Raw genomic sequence first — 19,117 nt, 5'->3', positions numbered from 1 at the left:
TTCTTTCTCTGCACATGACCCATCCTGCATGATGGGAGCACACAGAAAATGCTCTGGCAGCACTTGGGAGTCTTGTTCAAGGGCACCCTGTTGGCTCCAAGCACACTTCTCGAGGGAAATTTTATACTAGGGATTCGTCAAAGAGAAGTCTCTGGAGATGCATTGGCATGGAATCGGACGCAGCTCTTGAGCATGGAGCACGAGAATTCTACCACTGAACCACCAATGCTGACAAAAGACACCCCTGCATGAGGATTGGAAAAAGAAAGGCCTCGCAGATCTTGCCATATCAACAGAGGACTGAGGAGGAGCCGACACGCTTGGAGTTCCCTGTAATGGCCCTTTCACGCCGAAGTCCAACATGCGTTTCCCTAGAATGCAGTTGAAGTGAGTCACCGTGTTTTATCCCGTCATGTCAATTCCTATGTTTTTTTAATCGTCAAACCAAGATCTTTGTTGAATTAAATACGTCAAAGATACCATCGGGAAAATTTTAGCCTTTTGTGAGGCACATCCTGCATGATGGGAGCACGCACAAAATGCCCTGTCAGCACTTGGGAACCTAGCTCAAGGGCAATTTTATACTTGGGATTCCTTAAAGAGAAGTCTCGGGAGATGCATTGGCAGGGAATCGGACCCTGGTCTCCCACATGGCAAACAAGAATTCTACCACTGAACAACCAATACTGACAATGCAAACACCCTGCATGAGGATTGGAAAAAGGAAGGCCTCACAAAGCTTGGCACATCAAGAGAGGGCTGGGGAGGAGCCGACACGCTTGAAGTTCCCTGTAATGGCTCTTTCATGCCGAAGCCCAACATACGTTCCCCGACAATTCAAGTAAAGAGAGTCTTTCCCCTTTCATGTCAATTCCTCTTTTTTTTTAATCGTCAAACCAAGATCTCTGTTTAATTAAATATGTCAACGATACCGTCGGCAATTTTTAGCCTTTTGTGAGGCACATCCTCCATGATGGCAGCACACACAAAATGCCCTGTCAGCACTTTAAGAACCTAGCTCAAGGGCAATTTTGTACTAGGGATTCCTCAAAGAGGGGCCTCTGGCGATGCATTGGCCGGGAATCGGACCCGGGTCTCCCGCATGGCAAACGAGAATTCTACCACTGAACCACCAATGCTGAGAATACAAGCACCCTGCATGAGGATTGGAAAAAGGAAGGCCTCGCAAAGCTTGGCACATCAAGAGAGGCCTGGGGAGGAGCCGACACGCTTGAAGGTCCCTGTAATGGCTCTTTCATGCCGAAGCCCAACATGCGTTCCCCGACAATTCAAGTGGAGAGAGTCTTTCCCCTTTCAATTCCTGTTTTTTTAATCATCAAACCAAGATCTCTGTTTAATTAAATATGTCAACGATACCGTCGGCAATTTTTAGCCTTTTGTGAGGCACATCCTCCATGATGGCAGCACACACAAAATGCCCTGTCAGCACTTTAAGAACCTAGCTCAAACGCAATTTTGTACTAGGGATTCCTCAAAGAGGGGCCTCTGGCGATGCATTGGCCGGGAATTGGACCCGGGTCTCCCGCATGGGGAACGAGAATTCTACCACTGAACCACCAATGCTGACAATACAAGCACCCTGCATTAGGATTGGAAAAAGGAAGGCCTCGCAAAGCTTGGCACATCAAGAGAGGCCTGGGGAGGAGCCGACACGCTTGAAGTTCCCTGTAATGGCTCTTTCATGCCGAAGCCCAACAAGCGTTCCCCGACAATTCAAGTGAAGAGAGTCTTTCCCCTTTCAATTCCTGTTTTTTTAATCGTCAAACCAAGATCTCTGTTTAATTAAATATGTCAACGATACCGTCGGCAATTTTTAGCCTTTTGTGAGGCACATCCTCCATGATGGCAGCACACACAAAATGCCCTGTCAGTACTTTAAGAAACTAGCTCAATTTTGTACTAGGGATTCCTCAAAGAGGGGCCTCTGGTGATGCATTGGCCGGGAATCAGACCCGGGTCTCCCGCATGGCAAACGAGAATTCTACCACTGAACCACCAATGCTGACAATACAAGCACCCTGCATGAGGATTGGAAAAAGGAAGGCCTCGCAAAGCTTGGCACATCAAGAGAGGCCTGGGGAGGAGCCGACACGCTTGAAGTTCCCTGTAATGGCTCTTTCATGCCGAAGCCCAACATGCGTTCCCCGACAATTCAAGTGAAGAGAGTCTTTCCCCTTTCAATTCCTGTTTTTTTAATCGTCAAACCAAGATCTCTGTTTAATTAAATATGTCAACAATACCGTCGGCAATTTTTAGCCTTTTGTGAGGCACATCCTCCATGATGGCAGCACACACAAAATGCCCTGTCAGCACTTTAAGAACCTAGCTCAAGGGCAATTTTGTACTAGGGATTCCTCAAAGAGGGGCCTCTGGCGATGCATTGGCCGGGAATCGGACCCGGGTCTCCCGCATGGCAAACGAGAATTCTACCACTGAACCACCAATGCTGACAATACAAGCACCCTGCATGAGGATTGGAAAAAGGAAGGCCTCGCAAAGCTTGGCACATCAAGAGAGGGCTGGGGAGGAGCCGACACGCTTGAAGTTCCCTGTAATGGCTCTTTCACGCCGAAGCCCAACATGCGTTCCCCGACAATTCAAGTGGAGAGAGTCTTTCCCCTTTCAATTCCTGTTTTTTTAATCGTCAAACCAAGATCTCTGTTTAATTAAATATGTCAACAATACCGTCGGCAATTTTTAGCCTTTTGTGAGGCACAGAGAAATTGGAGCAGCCCAGCAACATTCTTTCTCTGCACGTGACCCATTCTGCATAATGGGAGCACATACAAAATGCTCTGGCAGCCTTGCTCAAGGGCACCCTGTCAGCTCCAAACACACTTCTCGAGGGAAATTTTACACTAGGCATTCCTGAAAGAGAAGTCTCCAGAGATGCATTGGCCAGGAATCGAACCCAGGTCTCCCGCATGGCAAAAGAGAATTCTACCACTGAACCACCAATGCTGACAATACAAGCATCCTGCATGAGGATTGGAAAAAGGAAGGCCTCGCAAAGCTTGGCACATCAAGAGAGGGCTGGGGAGGAGCCGACACGCTTGAAGTTCCCTGTAATGGCTCTTTCATGCCGAAGCCCAACATGTGTTCCCCGACAATTCAAGTGAAGAGAGTCTTTCCCCTTTCAATTCCTGTTTTTTTAATCGTCAAACCAAGATCTCTGTTTAATTAAATATGTCAACGATACCGTCGGCAATTTTTAGCCTTTTGTGAGGCACATCCTCCATGATGGCAGCACACACAAAATGCCCTGTCAGCACTTTAAGAACCTAGCTCAATTTTGTACTAGGGATTCCTCAAAGAGGGGCCTCTGGCGATGCATTGGCCGGGAATCGGACCCGGGTCTCCCGCATGGCAAACGAGAATTCTACCACTGAACCACCAATGCTGACAATACAAGCACCCTGCATGAGGATTGGAAAAAGGAAGGCCTCGCAAAGCTTGGCACATCAAGAGAGGGCTGGGGAGGAGCCGACACGCTTGAAGTTCCCTGTAATGGCTCTTTCATGCCGAAGCCCAACATGCGTTCCCCGACAATTCAAGTGAAGAGAGTCTTTCCCCTTTCAATTCCTGTTTTTTTAATCGTCAAACAAAGATCTCTGTTTAATTAAATATGTCAACGATACCGTCGGCAATTTTTAGCCTTTTGTGAGGCACATCCTCCATGATGGCAGCACACACAAAATGCCCTGTCAGCACTTTAAGAACCTAGCTCAATTTTGTACTAGGGATTCCTCAAAGAGGGGCCTCTGGCGATGCATTGGCCGGGAATCGGACCCGGGTCTCCCGCATGGCAAACGAGAATTCTACCACTGAACCACCAATGCTGACAATACAAGCACCCTGCATGAGGATTGGAAAAAGGAAGGCCTCGCAAAGCTTGGCACATCAAGAGAGGGCTTGGGAGGAGCCGACACGCTTGAAGTTCCCTGTAATGGCTCTTTCATGCCGAAGCCCAACATGCGTTCCCCGACAATTCAAGTGAAGAGAGTCTTTCCCCTTTCAATTCCTGTTTTTTTAATCGTCAAACCAAGATCTCTGTTTAATTTAATATGTCAACGATACCGTCGGCAATTTTTAGCCTTTTGTGAGGCACATCCTCCATGATGGCAGCACACACAAAATGCCCTGTCAGCACTTTAAGAACCTAGCTCAATTTTGTACTAGGGATTCCTCAAAGAGGGGCCTCTGGCGATGCATTGGCCGGGAATCGGACCCGGGTCTCCCGCATGGCAAACGAGAATTCTACCACTGAACCACCAATGCTGACAATACAAGCACCCTGCATGAGGATTGGAAAAAGGAAGGCCTCGCAAAGCTTGGCACATCAAGAGAGGGCTGGGGAGGAGCCGACACGCTTGAAGTTCCCTGTAATGGCTCTTTCATGCCGAAGCCCAACATGCGTTCCCCGACAATTCAAGTGAAAAGAGTCTTTCCCCTTTCAATTCCTGTTTTTTTAATCGTCAAACCAAGATCTCTGTTTAATTAAATATGTCAACAATACCGTCGGCAATTTTTAGCCTTTTGTGAGGCACAGAGAAATTGGAGCAGCCCAGCAACATTCTTTCTCTGCACGTGACCCATTCTGCATAATGGGAGCACATACAAAATGCTCTGGCAGCCTTGCTCAAGGGCACCCTGTCAGCTCCAAACACACTTCTCGAGGGAAATTTTACACTAGGCATTCCTGAAAGAGAAGTCTCCAGAGATGCATTGGCCGGGAATCGAACCCAGGTCTCCCGCATGGCAAAAGAGAATTCTACCACTGAACCACCAATGCTGACAATACAAGCACCCTGCATGAGGATTGGAAAAAGGAAGGCCTCGCAAAGCTTGGCACATCAAGAGAGGGCTGGGGAGGAGCCGACACGCTTGAAGTTCCCTGTAATGGCTCTTTCATGCCGAAGCCCAACATGCGTTCCCCGACAATTCAAGTGAAGAGAGTCTTTCCCCTTTCAATTCCTGTTTTTTTAATCGTCAAACCAAGATCTCTGTTTAATTAAATATGTCAACGATACCGTCGGCAATTTTTAGCCTTTTGTGAGGCACATCCTCCATGATGGCAGCACACACAAAATGCCCTGTCAGCACTTTAAGAACCTAGCTCAATTTTGTACTAGGGATTCCTCAAAGAGGGGCCTCTGGCGATGCATTGGCCGGGAATCGGACCCGGGTCTCCCGCATGGCAAACGAGAATTCTACCACTGAACCACCAATGCTGACAATACAAGCACCCTGCATGAGGATTGGAAAAAGGAAGGCCTCGCAAAGCTTGGCACATCAAGAGAGGGCTTGGGAGGAGCCGACACGCTTGAAGTTCCCTGTAATGGCTCTTTCATGCCGAAGCCCAACATGCGTTCCCCGACAATTCAAGTGAAGAGAGTCTTTCCCCTTTCAATTCCTGTTTTTTTAATCGTCAAACAAAGATCTCTGTTTAATTAAATATGTCAACGATACCGTCGGCAATTTTTAGCCTTTTGTGAGGCACATCCTCCATGATGGCAGCACACACAAAATGCCCTGTCAGCACTTTAAGAACCTAGCTCAATTTTGTACTAGGGATTCCTCAAAGAGGGGCCTCTGGCGATGCATTGGCCGGGAATCGGACCCGGGTCTCCCGCATGGCAAACGAGAATTCTACCACTGAACCACCAACGCTGACAATACAAGCACCCTGCATGAGGATTGGAAAAAGGAAGGCCTCGCAAAGCTTGGCACATCAAGAGAGGGCTTGGGAGGAGCCGACACGCTTGAAGTTCCCTGTAATGGCTCTTTCATGCCGAAGCCCAACATGCGTTCCCCGACAATTCAAGTGAAGAGAGTCTTTCCCCTTTCAATTCCTGTTTTTTTAATCGTCAAACCAAGATCTCTGTTTAATTTAATATGTCAACGATACCGTCGGCAATTTTTAGCCTTTTGTGAGGCACATCCTCCATGATGGCAGCACACACAAAATGCCCTGTCAGCACTTTAAGAACCTAGCTCAATTTTGTACTAGGGATTCCTCAAAGAGGGGCCTCTGGCGATGCATTGGCCGGGAATCGGACCCGGGTCTCCCGCATGGCAAACGAGAATTCTACCACTGAACCACCAATGCTGACAATACAAGCACCCTGCATGAGGATTGGAAAAAGGAAGGCCTCGCAAAGCTTGGCACATCAAGAGAGGGCTGGGGAGGAGCCGACACGCTTGAAGTTCCCTGTAATGGCTCTTTCATGCCGAAGCCCAACATGCGTTCCCCGACAATTCAAGTGAAAAGAGTCTTTCCCCTTTCAATTCCTGTTTTTTTAATCGTCAAACCAAGATCTCTGTTTAATTAAATATGTCAACAATACCGTCGGCAATTTTTAGCCTTTTGTGAGGCACAGAGAAATTGGAGCAGCCCAGCAACATTCTTTCTCTGCACGTGACCCATTCTGCATAATGGGAGCACATACAAAATGCTCTGGCAGCCTTGCTCAAGGGCACCCTGTCAGCTCCAAACACACTTCTCGAGGGAAATTTTACACTAGGCATTCCTGAAAGAGAAGTCTCCAGAGATGCATTGGCCGGGAATCGAACCCAGGTCTCCCGCATGGCAAAAGAGAATTCTACCACTGAACCACCAATGCTGACAATACAAGCACCCTGCATGAGGATTGGAAAAAGGAAGGCCTCGCAAAGCTTGGCACATCAAGAGAGGGCTGGGGAGGAGCCGACACGCTTGAAGTTCCCTGTAATGGCTCTTTCATGCCGAAGCCCAACATGCGTTCCCCGACAATTCAAGTGAAGAGAGTCTTTCCCCTTTCAATTCCTGTTTTTTTAATCGTCAAACCAAGATCTCTGTTTAATTAAATATGTCAACGATACCGTCGGCAATTTTTAGCCTTTTGTGAGGCACATCCTCCATGATGGCAGCACACACAAAATGCCCTGTCAGCACTTTAAGAACCTAGCTCAATTTTGTACTAGGGATTCCTCAAAGAGGGGCCTCTGGCGATGCATTGGCCGGGAATCGGACCCGGGTCTCCCGCATGGCAAACGAGAATTCTACCACTGAACCACCAATGCTGACAATACAAGCACCCTGCATGAGGATTGGAAAAAGGAAGGCCTCGCAAAGCTTGGCACATCAAGAGAGGGCTGGGGAGGAGCCGACACGCTTGAAGTTCCCTGTAATGGCTCTTTCATGCCGAAGCCCAACATGCGTTCCCCGACAATTCAAGTGAAGAGAGTCTTTCCCCTTTCAATTCCTGTTTTTTTAATCGTCAAACCAAGATCTCTGTTTAATTAAATATGTCAACGATACCGTCGGCAATTTTTAGCCTTTTGTGAGGCACATCCTCCATGATGGCAGCACACACAAAATGCCCTGTCAGCACTTTAAGAACCTAGCTCAATTTTGTACTAGGGATTCCTCAAAGAGGGGCCTCTGGCGATGCATTGGCCGGGAATCGGACCCGGGTCTCCCGCATGGCAAACGAGAATTCTACCACTGAACCACCAATGCTGACAATACAAGCACCCTGCATGAGGATTGGAAAAAGGAAGGCCTCGCAAAGCTTGGCACATCAAGAGAGGGCTGGGGAGGAGCCGACACGCTTGAAGTTCCCTGTAATGGCTCTTTCATGCCGAAGCCCAACATGCGTTCCCCGACAATTCAAGTGAAGAGAGTCTTTCCCCTTTCAATTCCTGTTTTTTTAATCGTCAAACAAAGATCTCTGTTTAATTAAATATGTCAACGATACCGTCGGCAATTTTTAGCCTTTTGTGAGGCACATCCTCCATGATGGCAGCACACACAAAATGCCCTGTCAGCACTTTAAGAACCTAGCTCAATTTTGTACTAGGGATTCCTCAAAGAGGGGCCTCTGGCGATGCATTGGCCGGGAATCGGACCCGGGTCTCCCGCATGGCAAACGAGAATTCTACCACTGAACCACCAATGCTGACAATACAAGCACCCTGCATGAGGATTGGAAAAAGGAAGGCCTCGCAAAGCTTGGCACATCAAGAGAGGGCTTGGGAGGAGCCGACACGCTTGAAGTTCCCTGTAATGGCTCTTTCATGCCGAAGCCCAACATGCGTTCCCCGACAATTCAAGTGAAGAGAGTCTTTCCCCTTTCAATTCCTGTTTTTTTAATCGTCAAACCAAGATCTCTGTTTAATTTAATATGTCAACGATACCGTCGGCAATTTTTAGCCTTTTGTGAGGCACATCCTCCATGATGGCAGCACACACAAAATGCCCTGTCAGCACTTTAAGAACCTAGCTCAATTTTGTACTAGGGATTCCTCAAAGAGGGGCCTCTGGCGATGCATTGGCCGGGAATCGGACCCGGGTCTCCCGCATGGCAAACGAGAATTCTACCACTGAACCACCAATGCTGACAATACAAGCACCCTGCATGAGGATTGGAAAAAGGAAGGCCTCGCAAAGCTTGGCACATCAAGAGAGGGCTGGGGAGGAGCCGACACGCTTGAAGTTCCCTGTAATGGCTCTTTCATGCCGAAGCCCAACATGCGTTCCCCGACAATTCAAGTGAAAAGAGTCTTTCCCCTTTCAATTCCTGTTTTTTTAATCGTCAAACCAAGATCTCTGTTTAATTAAATATGTCAACAATACCGTCGGCAATTTTTAGCCTTTTGTGAGGCACAGAGAAATTGGAGCAGCCCAGCAACATTCTTTCTCTGCACGTGACCCATTCTGCATAATGGGAGCACATACAAAATGCTCTGGCAGCCTTGCTCAAGGGCACCCTGTCAGCTCCAAACACACTTCTCGAGGGAAATTTTACACTAGGCATTCCTGAAAGAGAAGTCTCCAGAGATGCATTGGCCGGGAATCGAACCCAGGTCTCCCGCATGGCAAAAGAGAATTCTACCACTGAACCACCAATGCTGACAATACAAGCAACCTGCATGAGGATTGGAAAAAGGAAGGCCTCGCAAAGCTTGGCACATCAAGAGAGGGCTGGGGAGGAGCCGACACGCTTGAAGTTCCCTGTAATGGCTCTTTCATGCCGAAGCCCAACATGCGTTCCCCGACAATTCAAGTGAAGAGAGTCTTTCCCCTTTCAATTCCTGTTTTTTTAATCGTCAAACCAAGATCTCTGTTTAATTAAATATGTCAACGATACCGTCGGCAATTTTTAGCCTTTTGTGAGGCACATCCTCCATGATGGCAGCACACACAAAATGCCCTGTCAGCACTTTAAGAACCTAGCTCAATTTTGTACTAGGGATTCCTCAAAGAGGGGCCTCTGGCGATGCATTGGCCGGGAATCGGACCCGGGTCTCCCGCATGGCAAACGAGAATTCTACCACTGAACCACCAATGCTGACAATACAAGCACCCTGCATGAGGATTGGAAAAAGGAAGGCCTCGCAAAGCTTGGCACATCAAGAGAGGGCTGGGGAGGAGCCGACACGCTTGAAGTTCCCTGTAATGGCTCTTTCATGCCGAAGCCCAACATGCGTTCCCCGACAATTCAAGTGAAGAGAGTCTTTCCCCTTTCAATTCCTGTTTTTTTAATCGTCAAACCAAGATCTCTGTTTAATTAAATATGTCAACGATACCATCGGCAATTTTTAGCCTTTTGTGAGGCACATCCTCCATGATGGCAGCACACACAAAATGCCCTGTCAGCACCTTAAGAACCTAGCTCAATTTTGTACTAGGGATTCCTCAAAGAGGGGCCTCTGGCGATGCATTGGCCGGGAATCGGACCCGGGTCTCCCGCATGGCAAACGAGAATTCTACCACTGAACCACCAATGCTGACAATACAAGCACCCTGCATGAGGATTGGAAAAAGGAAGGCCTCGCAAAGCTTGGCACATCAAGAGAGGGCTGGGGAGGAGCCGACACGCTTGAAGTTCCCTGTAATGGCTCTTTCATGCCGAAGCCCAACATGCGTTCCCCGACAATTCAAGTGAAGAGAGTCTTTCCCCTTTCAATTCCTGTTTTTTTAATCGTCAAACCAAGATCTCTGTTTAATTAAATATGTCAACGATACCGTCGGCAATTTTTAGCCTTTTGTGAGGCACATCCTCCATGATGGCAGCACACACAAAACGCCCTGTCAGCACTTTAAGAACCTAGCTCAAGGGCAATTTTGTACTAGGGATTCCTCAAAGAGGGGCCTCTGGCGATGCATTGGCCGGGAATCGGACCCGGGTCTCCCGCATGGCAAACGAGAATTCTACCACTGAACCACCAAAGCTGACAATACAAGCACCCTGCATGAGGATTGGAAAAAGGAAGGCCTCGCAAAGCTTGGCACATCAAGAGAGGGCTGGGGAGGAGCCGACACGCTTGAAGTTCCCTGTAATGGCTCTTTCATGCCGAAGCCCAACATACGTTCCCCGACAATTCAAGTGAAGAGAGTCTTTCCCCTTTCAATTCCTGTTTTTTTAATCGTCAAACCAAGATCTCTGTTTAATTAAATATGTCAACGATACCGTCGGCAATTTTTAGCCTTTTGTGAGGCACATCCTCCATGATGGCAGCACACACAAAATGCCCTGTCAGCACTTTAAGAACCTAGCTCAATTTTGTACTAGGGATTCCTCAAAGAGGGGCCTCTGGCGATGCATTGGCCGGGAATCGGACCCGGGTCTCCCGCATGGCAAACGAGAATTCTACCACTGAACCACCAATGCTGACAATACAAGCGCCCTGCATGAGGATTGGAAAAAGGAAGGCCTCGCAAAGCTTGGCACATCAAGAGAGGGCTGGGGAGGAGCCGACACGCTTGAAGTTCCCTGTAATGGCTCTTTCATGCCGAAGCCCAACATGCGTTCCCCAACAATTCAAGTGAAGAGAGTCTTTCCCCTTTCAATTCCTGTTTTTTTAATCGTCAAACCAAGATCTCTGTTTAATTAAATATGTCAACGATACCGTCGGCAATTTTTAGCCTTTTGTGAGGCACATCCTCCATGATGGCAGCACACACAAAATGCCCTGTCAGCACTTTAAGAACCTAGCTCAATTTTGTACTAGGGATTCCGCAAAGAGGGGCCTCTGGCGATGCATTGGCCGGGAATCGGACCCGGGTCTCCCGCATGGCAAACGAGAATTCTACCACTGAACCACCAATGCTGACAATACAAGCACCCTGCATGAGGATTGGAAAAAGGAAGGCCTCGCAAAGCTTGGCACATCAAGAGAGGGCTGGGGAGGAGCCGAAACGCTTGAAGTTCCCTGTAATGGCTCTTTCATGCCGAAGCCCAACATGCGTTCCCCGACAATTCAAGTGAAGAGAGTCTTTCGCCTTTCAATTCCTGTTTTTTTAATCGTCAAACCAAGATCTCTGTTTAATTAAATATGTCAACGATACCGTCGGCAATTTTTAGCCTTTTGTGAGGCACATCCTCCATGATGGCAGCACACACAAAACGCCCTGTCAGCACTTTAAGAACCTAGCTCAAGGGCAATTTTGTACTAGGGATTCCTCAAAGAGGGGCCTCTGGCGATGCATTGGCCGGGAATCGGACCCGGGTCTCCCGCATGGCAAACGAGAATTTTACCACTGAACCACCAATGCTGACAATACAAGCACCCTGCATGAGGATTGGAAAAAGGAAGGCCTCGCAAAGCTTGGCACATCAAGAGAGGGCTGGGGAGGAGCCGACACGCTTGAAGTTCCCTGTAATGGCTCTTTCATGCCGAAGCCCAACATGCGTTCCCCGACAATTCAAGTGAAGAGAGTCTTTCCCCTTTCAATTCCTGTTTTTTTAATCGTCAAACCAAGATCTCTGTTTAATTAAATATGTCAACGATACCGTCGGCAATTTTTAGCCTTTTGTGAGGCACATCCTCCATGATGGCAGCACACACAAAATGCCCTGTCAGCACTTTAAGAACCTAGCTCAATTTTGTACTAGGGATTCCTCAAAGAGGGGCCTCTGGCGATGCATTGGCCGGGAATCGGACCCGGGTCTCCCACATGGCAAACGAGAATTCTACCACTGAACCACCAATGCTGACAATACAAGCACCCTGCATGAGGATTGGAAAAAGGAAGGCCTCGCAAAGCTTGGCACATCAAGAGAGGGCTGGGGAGGAGCCGACACGCTTGAAGTTCCCTGTAATGGCTCTTTCATGCCGAAGCCCAACATGCGTTCCCCGACAATTCAAGTGAAGAGAGTCTTTCCCCTTTCAATTCCTGTTTTTTTAATCGTCAAACCAAGATCTCTGTTTAATTAAATATGTCAACGATACCGTCGGCAATTTTTAGCCTTTTGTGAGGCACATCCTCCATGATGGCAGCACACACAAAACGCCCTGTCAGCACTTTAAGAACCTAGCTCAATTTTGTACTAGGGATTCCGCAAAGAGGGGCCTCTGGCGATGCATTGGCCGGGAATCGGACCCGGGTCTCCCGCATGGCAAACGAGAATTCTACCACTGAACCACCAATGCTGACAATACAAGCACCCTGCATGAGGATTGGAAAAAGGAAGGCCTCGCAAAGCTTGGCACATCAAGAGAGGGCTGGGGAGGAGCCGAAACGCTTGAAGTTCCCTGTAATGGCTCTTTCATGCCGAAGCCCAACATGCGTTCCCCGACAATTCAAGTGAAGAGAGTCTTTCCCCTTTCAATTCCTGTTTTTTTAATCGTCAAACCAAGATCTCTGTTTAATTAAATATGTCAACGATACCGTCGGCAATTTTTAGCCTTTTGTGAGGCACATCCTCCATGATGGCAGCACACAAAAAACGCCCTGTCAGCACTTTAAGAACCTAGCTCAAGGGCAATTTTGTACTAGGGATTCCTCAAAGAGGGGCCTCTGGCGATGCATTGGCCGGGAATCGGACCCGGGTCTCCCGCATGGCGAACGAGAATTCTACCACTGAACCACCAATGCTGACAATACAAGCACCCTGCATGAGGATTGGAAAAAGGAAGGCCTCGCAAAGCTTGGCACATCAAGAGAGGGCTGGGGAGGAGCCGACACGCTTGAAGTTCCCTGTAATGGCTCTTTCATGCCGAAGCCCAACATGCGTTCCCCGACAATTCAAGTGAAGAGAGTCTTTCCCCTTTCAATTCCTGTTTTTTTAATCGTCAAACCAAGATCTCTGTTTAATTAAATATGTCAACGATACCGTCGGCAATTTTTAGCCTTTTGTGAGGCACATCCTCCATGATGGCAGCACACACAAAATGCCCTGTCAGCACTTTAAGAACCTAGCTCAATTTTGTACTAGGGATTCCTCAAAGAGGGGCCTCTGGCGATGCATTGGCCGGGAATCGGACCCGGGTCTCCCACATGGCAAACGAGAATTCTACCACTGAACCACCAATGCTGACAATACAAGCACCCTGCATGAGGATTGGAAAAAGGAAGGCCTCGCAAAGCTTGGCACATCAAGAGAGGGCTGGGGAGGAGCCGACACGCTTGAAGTTCCCTGTAATGGCTCTTTCATGCCGAAGCCCAACATGCGTTCCCCGACAATTCAAGTGAAGAGAGTCTTTCCCCTTTCAATTCCTGTTTTTTTAATCGTCAAACCAAGATCTCTGTTTAATTAAATATGTCAACGATACCGTCGGCAATTTTTAGCCTTTTGTGAGGCACATCCTCCATGATGGCAGCACACACAAAATGCCCTGTCAGCACTTTAAGAACCTAGCTCAATTTTGTACTAGGGATTCCGCAAAGAGGGGCCTCTGGCGATGCATTGGCCGGGAATCGGACCCGGGTCTCCCGCATGGCAAACGAGAATTCTACCACTGAACCACCAATGCTGACAATACAAGCACCCTGCATGAGGATTGGAAAAAGGAAGGCCTCGCAAAGCTTGGCACATCAAGAGAGGGCTGGGGAGGAGCCGAAACGCTTGAAGTTCCCTGTAATGGCTCTTTCATGCCGAAGCCCAACATGCGTTCCCCGACAATTCAAGTGAAGAGAGTCTTTCCCCTTTCAATTCCTGTTTTTTTAATCGTCAAACCAAGATCTCTGTTTAATTAAATATGTCAACGATACCGTCGGCAATTTTTAGCCTTTTGTGAGGCACATCCTCCATGATGGCAGCACACAAAAAACGCCCTGTCAGCACTTTAAGAACCTAGCTCAAGGGCAATTTTGTACTAGGGATTCCTCAAAGAGGGGCCTCTGGCGATGCATTGGCCGGGAATCGGACCCGGGTCTCCCGCATGGCGAACGAGAATTCTACCACTGAACCACCAATGCTGACAATACAAGCACCCTGCATGAGGATTGGAAAAAGGAAGGCCTCGCAAAGCTTGGCACATCAAGAGAGGGCTGGGGAGGAGCCGACACGCTTGAAGTTCCCTGTAATGGCTCTTTCATGCCGAAGCCCAACATGCGTTCCCCGACAATTCAAGTGAAGAGAGTCTTTCCCCTTTCAATTCCTGTTTTTTTAATCGTCAAACCAAGATCTCTGTTTAATTAAATATGTCAACGATACCGTCGGCAATTTTTAGCCTTTTGTGAGGCACATCCTCCATGATGGCAGCACACACAAAATGCCCTGTCAGCACTTTAAGAACCTAGCTCAATTTTGTACTAGGGATTCCTCAAAGAGGGGCCTCTGGCGATGCATTGGCCGGGAATCGGACCCGGGTCTCCCGCATGGCAAACGAGAATTCTACCACTGAACCACCAATGCTGACAATACAAGCACCCTGCATGAGGATTGGAAAAAGGAAGGCCTCGCAAAGCTTGGCACATCAAGAGAGGGCTGGGGAGGAGCCGACACGCTTGAAGTTCCCTGTAATGGTGCTTTCATGCCGAAGCCCAACATGCGTTCCCCGACAATTCAAGTGAAGAGAGTCTTTCCCCTTTCAATTCCTGTTTTTTTAATCGTCAAACCAAGATCTCTGTTTAATTAAATATGTCAACGATACCGTCGGCAATTTTTAGCCTTTTGTGAGGCACATCCTCCATGATGGCAGCACACACAAAATGCCCTGTCAGCACTTTAAGAACCTAGCTCAATTTTGTACTAGGGATTCCGCAAAGAGGGGCCTCTGGCGATGCATTGGCCGGGAATCGGACCCGGGTCTCCCGCATGGCAAACGAGAATTCTACCACTGAACCACCAATGCTGACAATACAAGCACCCTGCATGAGGATTGGAAAAAGGAAGTCCTCGCAAAGCTTGGCACATCAAGAGAGGGCTGGGGAGGAGCCGAAACGCTTGAAGTTCCCTGTAATAGCTCTTTCATGCCGAAGCCCAACATGCGTTCCCCGACAATTCAAGTGAAGAGAGTCTTTCCCCTTTCAATTCCTGTTTTTTTAATCGTCAAACCAAGATCTCTGTTTAATTAAATATGTCAACGATACCGTCGGCAATTTTTAGCCTTTTGTGAGGCACATCCTCCATGATGGCAGCACACACAAAACGCCCTGTCAGCACTTTAAGAACCTAGCTCAAGGGCAATTTTGTACTAGGGATTCCTCAAAGAGGGGCCTCTGGCGATGCATTGGCCGGGAATCGGACCCGGGTCTCCCGCATGGCAAACGAGAATTCTACCACTGAACCACCAATGCTGACAATACAAGCACCCTGCATGAGGATTGGAAAAAGGAAGGCCTCGCAAAGCTTGGCACATCAAGAGAGGGCTGGGGAGGAGCCGACACGCTTGAAGTTCCCTGTAATGGCTCTTTCATGCCGAAGCCCAACATGCGTTCCCCGACAATTCAAGTGAAGAGAGTCTTTCCCCTTTCAATTCCTGTTTTTTTAATCGTCAAACCAAGATCTCTGTTTAATTAAATATGTCAACGATACCGTCGGCAATTTTTAGCCTTTTGTGAGGCACATCCTCCATGATGGCAGCACACACAAAACGCCCTGTCAGCACTTTAAGAACCTAGCTCAAGGGCAATTTTGTACTAGGGATTCCTCAAAGAGGGGCCTCTGGCGATGCATTGGCCGGGAATCGGACCCGGGTCTCCCGCATGGCAAACGAGAATTCTACCACTGAACCACCAATGCTGACAATACAAGCACCCTGCATGAGGATTGGAAAAAGGAAGGCCTCGCAAAGCTTGGCACATCAAGAGAGGGCTGGGGAGGAGCCGACACGCTTGAAGTTCCCTGTAATGGCTCTTTCATGCCGAAGCCCAACATGCGTTCCCCGACAATTCAAGTGAAGAGAGTCTTTCCCCTTTCAATTCTTGTTTTTTTAATCGTCAAACCAAGATCTCTGTTTAATTAAATATGTCAACGATACCGTCGGCAATTTTTAGCCTTTTGTGAGGCACATAGAAATTGGAGCAGCCCAGCAACATTCTTTCTCTGCACGTGACCCATTCTGCATAATGGGAGCACATACAAAATGCTCTGGCAGCCTTGCTCAAGGGCACCCTGTCAGCTCCAAACACACTTCTCGAGGGAAATTTTACACTAGGCATTCCTGAAAGAGAAGTCTCCAGAGATGCATTGGCCGGGAATCAGACCCGGGTCTCCCGCATGGCAAACGAGAATTCTACCACTGAACCACCAATGCTGACAATACAAACACCCTGCATGAGGATTGGAAAAAGGAAGGCCTCGCAAAGCTTGGCACATCAAGAGAGGGCTGGGGAGGAGCTGACACGCTTGAAGTTCCCTGTAATGGCTCTTTCATGCCGAAGCCCAACATGCGTTCCCCGACAATTCAAGTGAAGAGAGTCTTTCCCCTTTCAATTCCAGTTTTTTTAATCGTCAAACCAAGATCTCTGTTTAATTAAATATGTCAACGATACCGTCGGCAATTTTTAGCCTTTTGTGAGGCACATCCTCCATGATGGCAGCACACACAAAACGCCCTGTCAGCACTTTAAGAACCTAGCTCAAGGGCAATTTTGTACTAGGGATTCCTCAAAGAGGGGCCTCTGGCGATGCATTGGCCGGGAATCGGACCCGGGTCTCCCGCATGGCAAACGAGAATTCTACCACTGAACCACCAATGCTGACAATACAAGCACCCTGCATGAGGATTGGAAAAAGGAAGGCCTCGCAAAGCTTGGCACATCAAGAGAGGGCTGGGGAGGAGCCGACACGCTTGAAGTTCCCTGTAATGGCTCTTTCATGCCGAAGCCCAACATGCGTTCCCCGACAATTCAAGTGAAGAGAGTCTTTCCCCTTTCAATTCCTGTTTTTTTAATCGTCAAACCAAGATCTCTGTTTAATTAAATATGTCAACGATACCGTCGGCAATTTTTAGCCTTTTGTGAGGCACATCCGCCATGATGGCAGCACACACAAAATGCCCTGTCAGCACTTTAAGAACCTAGCTCAATTTTGTACTAGGGATTCCTCAAAGAGGGGCCTCTGGCGATGCATTGGCCAGGAATCGGACCCGGGTCTCCCGCATGGCAAACGAGAATTCTACCACTGAACCACCAATGCTGACAATACAAGCACCCTGCATGAGGATTGGAAAAAGGAAGGCCTCGCAAAGCTTGGCACATCAAGAGAGGGCTGGGGAGGAGCCGACACGCTTGAAGTTCCCTGTAATGGCTCTTTCATGCCGAAGCCCAACATGCGTTCCCCGACAATTCAAGTGAAAAGAGTCTTTCCCCTTTCAATTCCTGTTTTTTTAATCGTCAAACCAAGATCTCTGTTTAATTAAATATGTCAACGATACCGTCGGCAATTTTTAGCCTTTTGTGAGGCACATAGAAATTGGAGCAGCCCAGCAACATTCTTTCTCTGCACGTGACCCATTCTGCATAATGGGAGCACATACAAAATGCTCTGGCAGCCTTGCTCAAGGGCACCCTGTCAGCTCCAAACACACTTCTCGAGGGAAATTTTACACTAGGCATTCCTGAAAGAGAAGTCTCCAGATATGCATTGGCCGAGAATCGGACCCGGGTCTCCCGCATGGCAAACGAGAATTCTACCACTGAACCACCAATGCTGACAATACAAGCACCCTGCATGAGGATTGGAAAAAGGAAGGCCTCGCAAAGCTTGGCACATCAAGAGAGGGCTGGGGAGGAGCCGAAATGCTTGAAGTTCCCTGTAATGGCTCTTTCATGCCGAAGCCCAACATGCGTTCCCCGACAATTCAAGTGAAGAGAGTCTTTCCCCTTTCAATTCCTGTTTTTTTAATCGTCAAACCAAGATCTCTGTTTAATTAAATATGTCAACGATACCGTCGGCAATTTTTAGCCTTTTGTGAGGCACATCCTCCATGATGGCAGCACACACAAAACGCCCTGTCAGCACTTTAAGAACCTAGCTCAAGGGCAATTTTGTACTAGGGATTCCTCAAAGAGGGGCCTCTGGCGATGCATTGGCCGGGAATCGGACCCGGGTCTCCCGCATGGCAAACGAGAATTCTACCACTGAACCACCAATGCTGACAATACAAGCACCCTGCATGAGGATTGGAAAAAGGAAGGCCTCGCAAAGCTTGGCACATCAAGAGAGGGCTGGGGAGGAGCCGACACGCTTGAAGTTCCCTGTAATGGCTCTTTCATGCCGAAGCCCAACATGCGTTCCCCGACAATTCAAGTGAAGAGAGTCTTTCCCCTTTCAATTCCTGTTTTTTTAATCGTCAAACCAAGATCTCTGTTTAATTAAATATGTCAACGATACCGTCGGCAATTTTTAGCCTTTTGTGAGGCACATCCTCCATGATGGCAGCACACACAAAATGCCCTGTCAGCACTTTAAGAACCTAGCTCAATTTTGTACTAGGGATTCCTCAAAGAGGGGCCTCTGGCGATGCATTGGCCGGGAATCGGACCCGGGTCTCCCGCATGGCAAACGAGAATTCTACCACTGAACCACCAATGCTGACAATACAAGCACCCTGCATGAGGATTGGAAAAAGGAAGGCCTCGCAAAGCTTGGCACATCAAGAGAGGGCTGGGGAGGAGCCGACACGCTTGAAGTTCCCTGTAATGGCGCTTTCATGCCGAAGCCCAACATGCGTTCCCCGACAATTCAAGTGAAGAGAGTCTTTCCCCTTTCAATTCCTGTTTTTTTAATCGTCAAACCAAGATCTCTGTTTAATTAAATATGTCAACGATACCGTCGGCAATTTTTAGCCTTTTGTGAGGCACATCCTCCATGATGGCAGCACACACAAAATGCCCTGTCAGCACTTTAAGAACCTAGCTCAATTTTGTACTAGGGATTCC

General features: G+C 48.2%; 25 non-coding genes across 25 annotated transcripts; all 25 read right to left on the bottom strand.

Annotated features, from left to right (window-relative positions):
- Positions 1 to 1,068: 1,068 nt before the first annotated feature.
- Positions 1,069 to 1,139, bottom strand: trnag-gcc (transfer RNA glycine (anticodon GCC)). The gene has a single exon. It is a non-coding gene; the product is annotated as a tRNA-Gly (tRNA).
- A 374-nt stretch (positions 1,140 to 1,513) lies between these two features.
- trnag-ccc (transfer RNA glycine (anticodon CCC)) lies at positions 1,514 to 1,584 on the bottom strand. Its single transcript has one exon. It is a non-coding gene; the product is annotated as a tRNA-Gly (tRNA).
- An 813-nt stretch (positions 1,585 to 2,397) lies between these two features.
- On the bottom strand, positions 2,398 to 2,468 carry trnag-gcc (transfer RNA glycine (anticodon GCC)). The gene has a single exon. It is a non-coding gene; the product is annotated as a tRNA-Gly (tRNA).
- An 882-nt stretch (positions 2,469 to 3,350) lies between these two features.
- On the bottom strand, positions 3,351 to 3,421 carry trnag-gcc (transfer RNA glycine (anticodon GCC)). Its single transcript has one exon. It is a non-coding gene; the product is annotated as a tRNA-Gly (tRNA).
- A 368-nt stretch (positions 3,422 to 3,789) lies between these two features.
- On the bottom strand, positions 3,790 to 3,860 carry trnag-gcc (transfer RNA glycine (anticodon GCC)). The gene has a single exon. It is a non-coding gene; the product is annotated as a tRNA-Gly (tRNA).
- A 368-nt stretch (positions 3,861 to 4,228) lies between these two features.
- On the bottom strand, positions 4,229 to 4,299 carry trnag-gcc (transfer RNA glycine (anticodon GCC)). The gene has a single exon. It is a non-coding gene; the product is annotated as a tRNA-Gly (tRNA).
- An 882-nt stretch (positions 4,300 to 5,181) lies between these two features.
- Positions 5,182 to 5,252, bottom strand: trnag-gcc (transfer RNA glycine (anticodon GCC)). The gene has a single exon. It is a non-coding gene; the product is annotated as a tRNA-Gly (tRNA).
- An 807-nt stretch (positions 5,253 to 6,059) lies between these two features.
- On the bottom strand, positions 6,060 to 6,130 carry trnag-gcc (transfer RNA glycine (anticodon GCC)). Its single transcript has one exon. It is a non-coding gene; the product is annotated as a tRNA-Gly (tRNA).
- Positions 6,131 to 7,012: 882 nt separating this feature from the next.
- Positions 7,013 to 7,083, bottom strand: trnag-gcc (transfer RNA glycine (anticodon GCC)). Its single transcript has one exon. It is a non-coding gene; the product is annotated as a tRNA-Gly (tRNA).
- A 368-nt stretch (positions 7,084 to 7,451) lies between these two features.
- trnag-gcc (transfer RNA glycine (anticodon GCC)) lies at positions 7,452 to 7,522 on the bottom strand. Its single transcript has one exon. It is a non-coding gene; the product is annotated as a tRNA-Gly (tRNA).
- A 368-nt stretch (positions 7,523 to 7,890) lies between these two features.
- trnag-gcc (transfer RNA glycine (anticodon GCC)) lies at positions 7,891 to 7,961 on the bottom strand. The gene has a single exon. It is a non-coding gene; the product is annotated as a tRNA-Gly (tRNA).
- Positions 7,962 to 8,329: 368 nt separating this feature from the next.
- On the bottom strand, positions 8,330 to 8,400 carry trnag-gcc (transfer RNA glycine (anticodon GCC)). Its single transcript has one exon. It is a non-coding gene; the product is annotated as a tRNA-Gly (tRNA).
- Positions 8,401 to 9,282: 882 nt separating this feature from the next.
- trnag-gcc (transfer RNA glycine (anticodon GCC)) lies at positions 9,283 to 9,353 on the bottom strand. Its single transcript has one exon. It is a non-coding gene; the product is annotated as a tRNA-Gly (tRNA).
- A 368-nt stretch (positions 9,354 to 9,721) lies between these two features.
- On the bottom strand, positions 9,722 to 9,792 carry trnag-gcc (transfer RNA glycine (anticodon GCC)). The gene has a single exon. It is a non-coding gene; the product is annotated as a tRNA-Gly (tRNA).
- An 813-nt stretch (positions 9,793 to 10,605) lies between these two features.
- trnag-gcc (transfer RNA glycine (anticodon GCC)) lies at positions 10,606 to 10,676 on the bottom strand. The gene has a single exon. It is a non-coding gene; the product is annotated as a tRNA-Gly (tRNA).
- Positions 10,677 to 11,044: 368 nt separating this feature from the next.
- On the bottom strand, positions 11,045 to 11,115 carry trnag-gcc (transfer RNA glycine (anticodon GCC)). Its single transcript has one exon. It is a non-coding gene; the product is annotated as a tRNA-Gly (tRNA).
- A 1,252-nt stretch (positions 11,116 to 12,367) lies between these two features.
- On the bottom strand, positions 12,368 to 12,438 carry trnag-gcc (transfer RNA glycine (anticodon GCC)). The gene has a single exon. It is a non-coding gene; the product is annotated as a tRNA-Gly (tRNA).
- Positions 12,439 to 13,690: 1,252 nt separating this feature from the next.
- On the bottom strand, positions 13,691 to 13,761 carry trnag-gcc (transfer RNA glycine (anticodon GCC)). Its single transcript has one exon. It is a non-coding gene; the product is annotated as a tRNA-Gly (tRNA).
- Positions 13,762 to 14,574: 813 nt separating this feature from the next.
- trnag-gcc (transfer RNA glycine (anticodon GCC)) lies at positions 14,575 to 14,645 on the bottom strand. Its single transcript has one exon. It is a non-coding gene; the product is annotated as a tRNA-Gly (tRNA).
- Positions 14,646 to 15,013: 368 nt separating this feature from the next.
- trnag-gcc (transfer RNA glycine (anticodon GCC)) lies at positions 15,014 to 15,084 on the bottom strand. The gene has a single exon. It is a non-coding gene; the product is annotated as a tRNA-Gly (tRNA).
- A 374-nt stretch (positions 15,085 to 15,458) lies between these two features.
- Positions 15,459 to 15,529, bottom strand: trnag-gcc (transfer RNA glycine (anticodon GCC)). Its single transcript has one exon. It is a non-coding gene; the product is annotated as a tRNA-Gly (tRNA).
- Positions 15,530 to 15,903: 374 nt separating this feature from the next.
- Positions 15,904 to 15,974, bottom strand: trnag-gcc (transfer RNA glycine (anticodon GCC)). Its single transcript has one exon. It is a non-coding gene; the product is annotated as a tRNA-Gly (tRNA).
- An 888-nt stretch (positions 15,975 to 16,862) lies between these two features.
- trnag-gcc (transfer RNA glycine (anticodon GCC)) lies at positions 16,863 to 16,933 on the bottom strand. The gene has a single exon. It is a non-coding gene; the product is annotated as a tRNA-Gly (tRNA).
- Positions 16,934 to 18,260: 1,327 nt separating this feature from the next.
- Positions 18,261 to 18,331, bottom strand: trnag-gcc (transfer RNA glycine (anticodon GCC)). The gene has a single exon. It is a non-coding gene; the product is annotated as a tRNA-Gly (tRNA).
- A 368-nt stretch (positions 18,332 to 18,699) lies between these two features.
- trnag-gcc (transfer RNA glycine (anticodon GCC)) lies at positions 18,700 to 18,770 on the bottom strand. The gene has a single exon. It is a non-coding gene; the product is annotated as a tRNA-Gly (tRNA).
- Between the last annotated feature and the right edge of the window lie 347 nt (positions 18,771 to 19,117).

Source organism: Neoarius graeffei, chromosome 2, assembly GCF_027579695.1.
Source record: "Neoarius graeffei isolate fNeoGra1 chromosome 2, fNeoGra1.pri, whole genome shotgun sequence".
NCBI lineage: Eukaryota > Metazoa > Chordata > Actinopteri > Siluriformes > Ariidae > Neoarius > Neoarius graeffei.
The sequence above is the reverse complement of the archived record's forward strand: the minus strand, read 5'-3'. Positions and strand labels throughout refer to the sequence as shown.